The sequence below is a fragment of the Cynoglossus semilaevis genome, chromosome 15 (assembly GCF_000523025.1).
Source record: "Cynoglossus semilaevis isolate Cse_v1.0 chromosome 15, Cse_v1.0, whole genome shotgun sequence".
Classification (NCBI taxonomy): Eukaryota; Metazoa; Chordata; class Actinopteri; order Pleuronectiformes; family Cynoglossidae; genus Cynoglossus; species Cynoglossus semilaevis.
Genome location: NC_024321.1, coordinates 7,164,509 through 7,175,821, shown reverse-complemented (window position 1 = coordinate 7,175,821; position 11,313 = coordinate 7,164,509). Strand labels below are relative to the sequence as shown.

General features: G+C 37.8%; 1 long non-coding RNA gene across 1 annotated transcript; it reads right to left on the bottom strand.

Annotated features, from left to right (window-relative positions):
• Positions 1–526: 526 nt before the first annotated feature.
• LOC112488167 (uncharacterized) lies at positions 527–8,330 on the bottom strand. The gene is made up of 2 exons (XR_003051967.1): positions 7,974–8,330; positions 527–1,337 (listed from the first exon to the last, which is right to left on the bottom strand). It is a non-coding gene; the product is annotated as an uncharacterized LOC112488167 (long non-coding RNA).
• Positions 8,331–11,313: the final 2,983 nt, after the last annotated feature.

Here is an 11,313-nt window from a genome sequence, read left to right as displayed (position 1 = left end):
TTTCATACTTTGCTTTTGCACGTAGTATCGAGTCAACACTCTCGATTGCCGCACTTTACAAGAGACAAGCATCACTAATGACAGCAGCAGGTGCAGCGGTAGCAGCAGTAGATCTGACTCCAGGTGAGCCTTGCATGTCATTCTGGGCATGTCAACAAACACATTGGAGGCACATTTTCGATCGTAATGGATTATGGATCTCAACGGCAGAAATGGACCGGAACAGATCATGATGACCAAATGTCTGAACGCAGTTTTTGCTGCCAAAATGCTGCCATGCATTCCATCAGCTGGGCCACTAACACAGAGATACCTTTGGGAACATCACCTGAGAGAGCAAACACGTGGACTGGAAAACGGAAGATCTGTTAAAAGTAAGCGAAAGCCCTTTTTGTTTGTTTTTGCCACCCGCTGTGGTGCGTTCTTTTTTGTGGTTTTGGAAATTCTTTGTTGACATTTTATATACAGTGTGACGCTACGTTTCTGTTTTTCTTCCTTTAATTGGATACAAAGCATGACATGTTGATGACGTTTCTTAATATTTATTAATGTTTATCTGCAAATTGCATATTCATAACAGAGCACATGTTTGGCAACTTTGTTTAACATTAAAGTGCGGAAAGGGTAGAATGGATGGATTGTGGATACTGTAGCAGCGAGACCACAAAGACGGTATAATACAATAATGGAATCTGTTAATATGAGCTGTACTTTTTAGTAGACTCAAGGTGAAGATGCTGACATTCTGAATGAACGTTGAAAATAATCAGATACCAACAACAGCTTTCCAGTTGGGCAGTTTGGAGAAAAGTTAGTGGCAATGTTGAAAAAGTTTGGTCATGGGCTGAGAAAAAAAAAAAAAATCAAAATGGAGTTTGGAGTGGGAATTAGCAACATTTATAGAGTTTTCAAATCCTTGTAAGTGCATCTGACTGATGCCAGTAAAAAACAAACCTCTTTCCACCACAACTTAATGCAGTTAAAAGTCACAAAATGCATTTAATATTCATTCTCTGTCAACATTCCACATGAATGAACATCATCACCACATAATCACATGGCTTTGGTGTGGCCCACACGTGTTCCTATGCAGAAGAACATTACTGTATGCCACACCAACTCTTTTAGGACATTAGAGCTCTGCCTACTGTAAATAGGCAGTATCCCGCCTCTAAGCCCTTATGAACTCCTACTGACACATGGATTAATTCCTGGGCTCCAGACAACCAACAGCCCTGTGTGTGTCCGGTACATGCTGCTCACTCGTTCAGTATGCTTTATATCCGACTAGGAACAAGTCACAGCCCTTTCCAGCAACACCTCCTGCAGAGAGACACCTGCAAAACAACCATTAGTTAAAATGGACGGACATTATGAGAAAAAAACAAAAACAAACCCCTGATGGATGATGTTTTTGAAGGCCAGTTCGTCTTTTAATGTCAGACTGGGAACTAACTAAAAAATAGCCACCAGTGTATTAAATAAATAAACACACAAAGGCAGTAGGGGTTGCAGCTCTGGCACTTTCCACATGTACCGGGCCATGAACCTGTCTGAGGAATGCCAGGGTCAAATGTTGGATTTTTCTCCAGGGCAGAGGACTGAGTTGTGGGCCACGTGTGGGTGGTTCGTGGGCCGAAAGTGAGCCAGAGGCCAGGAGTTTGAGACCCTTGCTCCAGGGTAAATAGTAATAATAATAAAACTGCAACACATACAAAAGTTCTGTGGAATTTTATTAACACAGGAGAAACTACCAAATGCTAGTTGTGGACCAAAATGTTTCACTAGTTTAGTTGTCATTTTCTTTCAACTCATTATCGTAAATGACTTGAATCTGAGGACACTGTGGTTGAAAAGTCGGTCAGATGCACTCGTGTGTCCCTCTCACAGCCAGACTTGACCTATGGGAGGTATTTGACATATGTATGGAAAGAACTGCAGTGTGTGTGGATCAAAAGTGTGACCCAAATATTTCAAACATTGACTTCTCACAGTTTGAAAATTGGAGCATAAATCCTGAAACCCATGATGTGTCCGTGGTGTCCTACAAACTGTGGGTTATTCAGAAACCGGCTTCTCACTAATCTTGTGTTCTATTGGATTTTATTAATATTTGATTTCAATGTGTTAATTATTATACTGTGAGTGTGAAGTGCATATATTGATATACTTTTCTTTTTTCTTTTCTTTTTTGTGTGGTGATTGGAGTAAAACGTGTTTGCACACATTTATGTATGGTTTTGTAACAGAAACACAGGAATTAATGTGCTGCTCTTTAAATGGGAGGAGGAACTGAAGAGACTAATGTTTGCTCTGCTGGAGATGTTGTGACCTTGCTCCCAGTTACATAACGTTTGTAGACAGGTGAAAAAAACAAATGGCCGATTGATAGAGTCTGGCAGTAAAGAAGCCGGTTCAGACCAGTGAGGCTGCAGGTGAGAACATGAGTTGTTTGTGTGCGTGTGTGTGTGTGTGAGGTGTGCATATTGGAATTGCAGTTGCCTTGAGAGTTTGGCTGTGCAAAGTCCAACCTTTACACCCATTTAAAAAAAAACAACTGGTACACTGCTTTTAAATGCAGCAAAAACTACAACACAAATTCATTTTAATTATTGACTTATATTTGACATTTAGTAATAATAATAAAAAACAAATTCTGCCCTTAATATTTTTATCTTTACTTTCTTATAATCACAGCAGGTCTGAGCAGAGCAAGTTCCACAGCCAGCCCAGGCCAGCAGGGCAGGGACCAAGGTGATGATATTTGTGTCTGGCTGCACAGGTAGGGCAAGAGAGCAGGTCTGAAAGAAGGGCGTCTTTAAAGCAGTGGCAGGGAGTGAGACAGAGTCCATCAACTAAAGTGTTGAGAGTGTTACCTTATAAATAGGTTGCCCTCTGTTTGTCACTGTAGAACCAACAACATGCATGAAATGTTGTAGTAGTGACAGGAGACACTGTTCAGTTCAGAACGATATGTTAGTAAATGTTGACTCATTTATGTAAAAATGTAAACCTACTGCTCTGTTGAAGTCGGTTTTGTTTTTTGCAACCAAAGTTAGTTTTGCTGGTTGTCTTCACATGTGTATTATATTTTCTGAGAGATAATTTGTACCTAAAGGAGACAAAAATGATCTTTTAAAATGTATTTTCACTGACCTGTTGTTTTTAAAAATAAAATATAATATGTTGAAAGGTGTTTGGGGAACAGGTGGTTTGTTGACAGCTATACAAGCTATACAAAAGGAATAAAAAACAAACAAACAAAAGGACTTTGTGGAAGTCTAAGTTGAGCTCCTGAGGGTTTATTTCTGCAATTATGGTGAACAAATCTCACACTTTTTGCTATTTGCAGAGAGAATAAAGGTCAAAGAATGAAATATGTTTTCTTAGGAATGTGCTTTAGGGCTGGTGGAATGAAGTCAAGAGATTAAAAAACTCGGTTTACGCATAATTTTAAAGGCAACATGGGGCGTTGTGTCTCTAGGTTTGTGCTGCACTTGCAAGTTGCAGAACTGAGAATTAAAGTATATAAAAGTAAACAGCAGCCTGGAAGTGCATACACACAATCTCATAATCATAGGGGCAGAAGTAAACACACACACACCTACCACCCTTAATCCATGTAAACACACTATATATGTGTTAACGTATGTTTTTATATTTTGTGCAATTGGTGCCTCTCTCCAGAAAGCATCTTATGGTCAACAGACAGGAGGTTTCATTTTATTTCATCTGCTTCCTAAACTAACAACAAAAGATATTTAATATAATAAAATTAACTAATTAACATCGCTGTGTTTTACCCTTGTACCATTCTGCTAAATGAAGAAATTCAACTCACAATAAACACTTTACTTGCATTGTACACTGGAGTAGGCCCTGAGACTTAACACCGTTACGATTCCTACACTCTTGCAAAATGTGTGCTCAAGAATAACTCATCATGCTCTTATACCCCAGAAAATGCGGAAGTGGACCATGTGACTAAGGTAACAGTGTAGGGCAGTTTCTCATCACGCCCTGTTGCCGTGATGTACAGATTAGAGACACCAGTGTAGGTTTTTTTGTGACCACAAACTTCCTCTATCTTTAAAAGCAATCAAGAAACGTGGCAAAACGACTCAAACCCCGAGGGCCCAACCCTCAGCTCTGCTTCCTGTGATGAAAATCACTCTAACAAAATATCACACTGCTGTTAGCAGGTTGGGAATAGCATTTTTTGTGGTTAAGAAATATTTTACAATAAGGGATCAAACTGGCGCAACATTTCTCTGTTGAAATGTGTGGAAGATTCATGTCAGACTGTGAGAAGTTGTCTTTCGCAATTTGTGTTTTTAATGTAGGAAACTATTTATTTGTAGGCCTGTCAAACCAAAACAAACAACTGTTTAATCACATGACAGTTGATGATCATGATAGAAAGTAAATGTGAATAATGATTAATCAAGATTGGAAATAATCATGATTGTTGTCATTAATTATTATTGTTATTATTCATTTTGATCGTCATCTCAATTAATTGCGATCAGTAAAATAAAGGGGATGAATGTGTTTCCCACCTATATTTATGTGTAATTAATCCAAATGATGGATATATATGTATATATCTCCATGCACTTAACTCAATTTATTAATCAAGTGAGTAGACCTTTTGGGTATACAGTGGCCCATGTTATTCTGCAGCTCATCTGCATTCAAGCTGTGGTGGTCACATGTGTTTTTTCAAGCCAATAACCTAGTTCCTCCAAAATAATAAAAGCGCTCGATTTGTTCTACTTTCATTACCTAATCTGCGTGTGACTTAAAACCAATGCAGTACCTCATCACATGATATACCAATGTCTCTTAAAGAGAAACTGAAACAGTGGGGGGGTTTCCAGTGGACAAAATGTCCTTCAGTGCTTTATTGTACCCATTTCTTTTTATAACAAAAAGTTCAGTCTCATGGACTTTTGGTTGCAACTAAAATGTGTTTTTTTTTTTTTTTTTGTTTGTTTTTTTTTTTTGAGCAGCTTGACTTAAATTCTGGGCCACAGTTTTATTGGCTGCCAGAAAGAGGAGTGTCCAATGGGAACACTAAAAGGCAAACAAATTAAAACAGATTGGGTGAGATTGCTACCCAAAAAGTAGCTTTATGGATGTTGTTAAATCACAGCCAGGCTGGTTTGTGTTTAAGGGAAAGAACTGCTGGCAGCTGGGGGTATGTTGTTGTGAAGACAGTGGCCAAGTCGCTACAGAACCTGGAACATTATTGATTTTTAACAAACAAAATCTCAGAGGTAATACAGTCACATATGCTTAGCAACAGGAATGAATGTATTTTAGCATTGAGATCTTAATGCAGCAGATCTTAATTCTGCTTTGTCGTTTTGGATGACCAGCTCTCAACAGTCCACTAAATCCGCAGGGACTGTAGTAGACATGAAGCAGATGCAAACATTTTTGCTTGCTCCATATTTGAGGAATATTGAGAAAAAGTTGTGGTAATGACATGCTGGCACGCATAAAGTTTTTCTGCAGTACTTAAAGAACAAGAGACTGCTTTGTAAACACCTGTTTCATGTCATTAAAAACCCAACCCTGTAGTTTTTTTTCCCTCAGCCTTTTTAAAACATGGAAAAACAAATTAAATATTTGTGTTTTTGCCATTAAAAAACATTCATTCAATTTCACACCTGGTTCATTCATGACGTGTGTTCTGATGTTTTTTAGATTTGGCCAGTGGGAAAACACATGTAGAAATGTGCTGCATGTGAAAAGGATACACCTTTTGCGGTGCAGATTTTTGCTCTGCCATTGTTGTATAAGCAAAGGACTGAATACTGCATAGAAAAATCTCACATGTCAACTCTGAAACGCTGATGCAACATTACTACAAATTCATAGAGGAGTATATGTGGGATTAGAAGGCCCTCTAGAGGCCTGAGCCTCACGTTCACATATTACAGAGCTGTCCAAGAAATGGCTTGGACAGCAGTTCTGAGCAGACACTTTTAATGCACATACTCCATGTTGGGTACATTTTTAATTCAAGGCATCACTTGCTTCATTTCTGAGTTACTGTAAACCCACGTTTCCAACCCAACACTTAGCATTAGTGACCTTGAATCTTGAAATGTCTTGAGATCCCATATGGTTGTATCTAAAGCAGCCCATTCTTAAATATTTGAAACAGTTTAATGAAATAACACTGAACCCGCCCCACCCACAAAACCAAAGTGAGTTTCATTATTTGTATTGCAATTGTTACCGGAATTTATTTTACAATACACAAATTAGGTGGAGACTTGTATTATCCACTAAAGTGTGGACATAATTGCTACCCAAAATGTCCCTAATTTGAAATCGATTAAACCTTATCTATAACTATGCAAACGTACTGAATGTCTGCCATTAAATTTGCCTTTCGATTTGGCAGTGTCCTTTTTAATGCTTCTTCCTTTACACTACCACCGGTGCTTGTAAGAACTGCTGACTAGAAAAAGACGCACACACACACACACATGCACACACAGATGAAGCGTGACCTTATTCGTCCCTGGAACACCAGTTCTACTTTTTCACTGTTACAGACTGGCACCATGCCCAGACAACTGCTTGCGTGCCATCACTGTTTATGTAGATCTGCATCTAGGGTTTACAGCTGCCATGATTCACCAGTCTTGTTTGTGTTGTATGCGCGTACCTGTGCATGTGTTTTTGCATGTGGGTGTACGAGCTCCTTTCTGCCTCCAACCTCCACATGGGGACATTTTCCAACAACCAAGGATCAATCATCATCATCTGAATCTCGCCTTCTCTTTTTAGATGATTTATTGCTTAAACAATACAATTAGTGAACAAAACCAAATTTTCTAAAAACGTCATTTTATTTTTGGTTCTTTAAGAATGTCCATATATTAGAATCACTGTTTTGACAATATCAAACTTATTTATATTTTGCTGATATATTTGTTTAATAATTCCAAATGCACAGTGGGAGATCACCTTGCAGTCTAGGCATATGACTTGAGCAAGACCTCTGATATAAAAATGTCAAAAGGTCACATATTGTGTATCTGTGTTGATATAATTAGCACTGTTCAGAGATTATACAACATCCCAAAGTTAGGAGCGCTCTGTACAGATCGCCATCTAGCTAGCATTCCATAGGGGAGTCTGACTATAGAAGTCTCCCTTTTCACAATAGTCAATTCAGTCTGCCAGTTTCAACCTTCGCTGCTGTTTGAAGTAGGGGACCATTGATGAATCTATATGTTTTTTTATGGTTCCTAATGCCAGAAATGATTCCATCATGATTAGACCGTTGCAAGTTTTAGTGTATGATGTATCCAATGTAGTGTTTTAAGTTCCCTAAATCCTGCTACAGGTTTTCATTTTGCTGGGTTTGTAAACAAAAACCCAATGTGACACAGCGAACCTGCTGCTTACTGCAGAACATGTACCAGGAAAGTCATTTCCGAACTCTGTTATTATAATGTTGATAGTTTCTCCCTCTGGCAAAACTTGCCCAAGTCACTTTGACGAAAGATTAATGATCCTTGAAGAAAAATGAATTCCTAGCAGGAAACTCGCATGTCTGTAATTATTCTTTATTTACGTGTGCGATTGTGGAGAAAATTATTTCTAGAGCAGCAGGTGATGTGAAGTAAACCTTGTGTAAAACATGCTACAATAGTATTTGGGATCGGCAGTCAATAAAAGTGAGAAATAATTTGTTAAAAAAAACTTAATTTCTTCTGCAGTCACCTTATTGCATTTTTTCCTATTGTGATACAAGGCCTTGTCCTGAGGGACCATCATAAATGGAAAAATCAAATCAAATCTTGCCTGATCAAATTTATTCAAGTGGTTTTTTTTTTCAAAAATAACAATTATATTTTTAACAATATAATTTTTTCTCCCTTTCTTTAAAATTATTACATTTTGCCATTCACACAGTTACATTCATGAATTGATCACAGTTAACTCACCAAAGTCCATTGTGTTATCAATTGAACAAGTCAGCTTACATTCATGTCAGTATCTACAAAATGTGACATTCTTTTTTAAAGGTGGCTTTCTGTAGGTGAAGGTTCCTGTGGGTGTGTTAGTGAGCACACGCAGGCGTGTGTTATGATGGTTTTCAGACACTTCCTTTTGTAACCAACCAAGGACGGCGTGTTCTATAAAATCAACAATCATGCCTGATTAAATTAATTCATTAAGTGTTCTAGTTATATAACCAATTTCTTAAAAAAACAACGCCAATCATCTTTTCAACCCCCTGCCCCCTGTTTTAAATGACTACAATGTGCCATTTACACAGTTACATTAAAAACTCATCAAGGTTTTTAACTCACCAAAGGCCACTAAGTTACCAATTGAACGTACGATGGAGTCTTTTCAGCTTACATTCTTGTCAGTATCTACAGAAATGTGACATTCTTTTTAAAAGGTGGCTTTCTGTACGTGAAGGCTCTTGTGGGTGTATGAGTGTGCACAGTCAAATGCGTGTGTTCGTGGTTTTCAGACACTTCCTTTTGTAATAACCAACCAAGGACAGCGTGTTCTCAAAACGGCGGCTTACACTTTGCCGATCAGCCACAGAAGGGTTGATGTTGAAAAAAAAAAAAAAGACAATTTAAAATATTGAAGCAAGTTTTATTACGAGACTTGTGTTTGGACAGGAAACAACTTTGTTCAGCATAGAAACACATTATTGCATGCATTACAGGATTGCCACAAAGACAATGGAAATTAATTGCTTTTCGGGTTTTAATTTTTCATTTTTACTATGTTTCATCTGAACTTTTTTTTCAGCATCATGAGTGATGCTGCCAAAACAGGCAGCTGTTTAACTTGACTGCTAAGACCTTAGTGGTGGCTGCTCTCTATATTTTGTCCAGCTCTGGTATTAGTCTTCTGACTGCTTTGTCTGCCTTATGCAAAGGTGTCACTGCGATACCCTGGTTCCCACACAGACGTACCATCAGTGACTTTGCTCAGCTTAAACATCTTCCCCAGAGAGAAATTCTGCCAACTGAGCATCTGCTGGAACCTCATTTTCATGATCATTTACCGTTTTGGGATTTAACCTAAAAGCAAAGCTGCTTAATTTAAATGAATAAATGAATGGAGGAATTCATGAATGGAAAATAATTCTTTTATTTTCTTTGACATTAAGGCAACAATCTAAATGGATTATATTTTTTTTTTGTTTGTTTGTTTTTTACAGTTGTTGCATCCAAACTTGTTTATCACCACAAGGCTGACATGGCATGTCATAAATAAAGAGAAAATACCTCATATTTACAATATTTATCTGTCTTACACATACACAGTACTGTGTCATACGACACACAAACGTGAGTGTTATGAGGTGCAGTGAAATCACATGCAGATGTAGAACTGCGTCACTAGCATACTGTACCAGCATGACACATTTAAATGTCAGGTTCAGTGACAGCTGTGAACCATCGTGAACACCACAAACAAAAAACATCACGTAGACTCACAAGGCAAGAGCACACTCTGAGCTCTGCTGTTTGATCGGCAGCATAGATAAGGACACCTGCCTGCACGCACACACACACACACACACACACACAAATGCACAGGTAACTTTTACAAACTTTCACCAGATTTATTTGCACTACTGCAGAGCTCCAGAACACTTTCAATCTCTGTCCCAGATTCCTACTCCAAGTGCTAATATTCCTGGGCCACTGCACCCTAATGTATCTATAGCACATATAGTGTTTATATATACAGTACATATTTGCACACTTTTTTTTTTTTGCTGAATCAGCTCCTGCAAACTTGGAACAATCAAATCTGTTGAAATGCATTAAAGTAAACTAAATCTTTTACACATTTAAAGGCTTAATGATGAAATCATTTTGACTGTGCTTTAACATTGGTAAATGCTGTTTTCTGCTGGGCACAAATCAGACAGTTTTTGTTTTTTTTTTCATTCAGCTTCTAAGTCCTCATCCTTTTAGATCTACTGTTTAAGAAGAAGAGGACATTTTTTACAATCCTGGCACCAAGGTTATGAAATATGTTCTCTTTCATCAGAGGTGTCGGCCTTTAAGCTGCTTAAAACACTTAGTGCCTGGTGTAAGAAAACCAGGCACGATGGATGAGACTAGAACAAAATGTTCCAGGCTCATAGTTGGAACTGGGTCAGAAAGTTGAAAGGGAAAGCATGTGCCTCCTCCTACTGGTTGCTGAATGTAATGCTATGAAGCTTTCATAGTTTTGATCGGTTGGTAAAGGAACCTCATATAGTAGTTCATTTAGCAATTAAAAGGAATTTAACTTGCACTTTCTATGAGTACTGTAGTTAGGAGTGGGGTAGATGCATAACTTAGAAATGTTAGATTGCATACTGTTTATATATATATGAAATGTATATCTATTACAGTACATACAGTATATATGTGTATATGTAAATATATACAAAGAAATACCTATACAAGAGAGAAAGTTCAGGCCAAATAAGTCCATTTGTTGAAACACACTTCATTTCCATCTAATGCAGCTTCCATGCAGAGTATAACTTTGCATTTAACCACATGTCGAGTGGATTAACAGCAAGCCATAAAATAACCACTGTAGGTGAAAGGTGTGACTTAACCACTTAAATACTTAAAGAACATTGTGTCTCAGCAGTTAATTTCAGCAGTAGCCTCAGGCCGTTAACATTATGACATATGTAACATTATCGGTACATTTTCGCATGGAGTATTTCCTGCTTTGCTGCCTAAGTTTCAGTGCTTAACAAGTTGTTAGATGTCACACTTTCATACTGTTGTAGAGATTTGTCATTTGCTGTAGACCCATAAAAACCACTGAAGTTGAGTTCATTTTCAGGATGTGTGTCTGAAATTTAAACAAAAGAAAAAAAAAAGGAACTTGTGGAGCTCCTGAAGCAGCAGCTACATCTGAGTTGTTTTGGTTAAAGATCATTCAAAAGTCCACTTAGATATCATAACCTGGCTTTAGCAATTAACCTAAACTACTAAGGGGTTTGTGCATACTACATGCTGTATTGAAACAACATCTTTTTTTAATGGTTGAATGTAGCAAATTGATAGTTGCTATAGCAACATGTTAACGACAATAACAGTCTCATTAAAAGCCTCAGGTTTTTCCTAACTTGTCCCTTTCCTGTATTTTTGTGATTAAAAATAGTCTGGCCATAACAGACAGAACTACTTTACTTTATCTAAAAAACACCTATTGACTGGAGTCCTGTGCACTGCAGAACAGCTACCCTAAGATATGTTGTTTTCTTCCACTAGACGTGTTTGAAAAGCATGTCCTTCA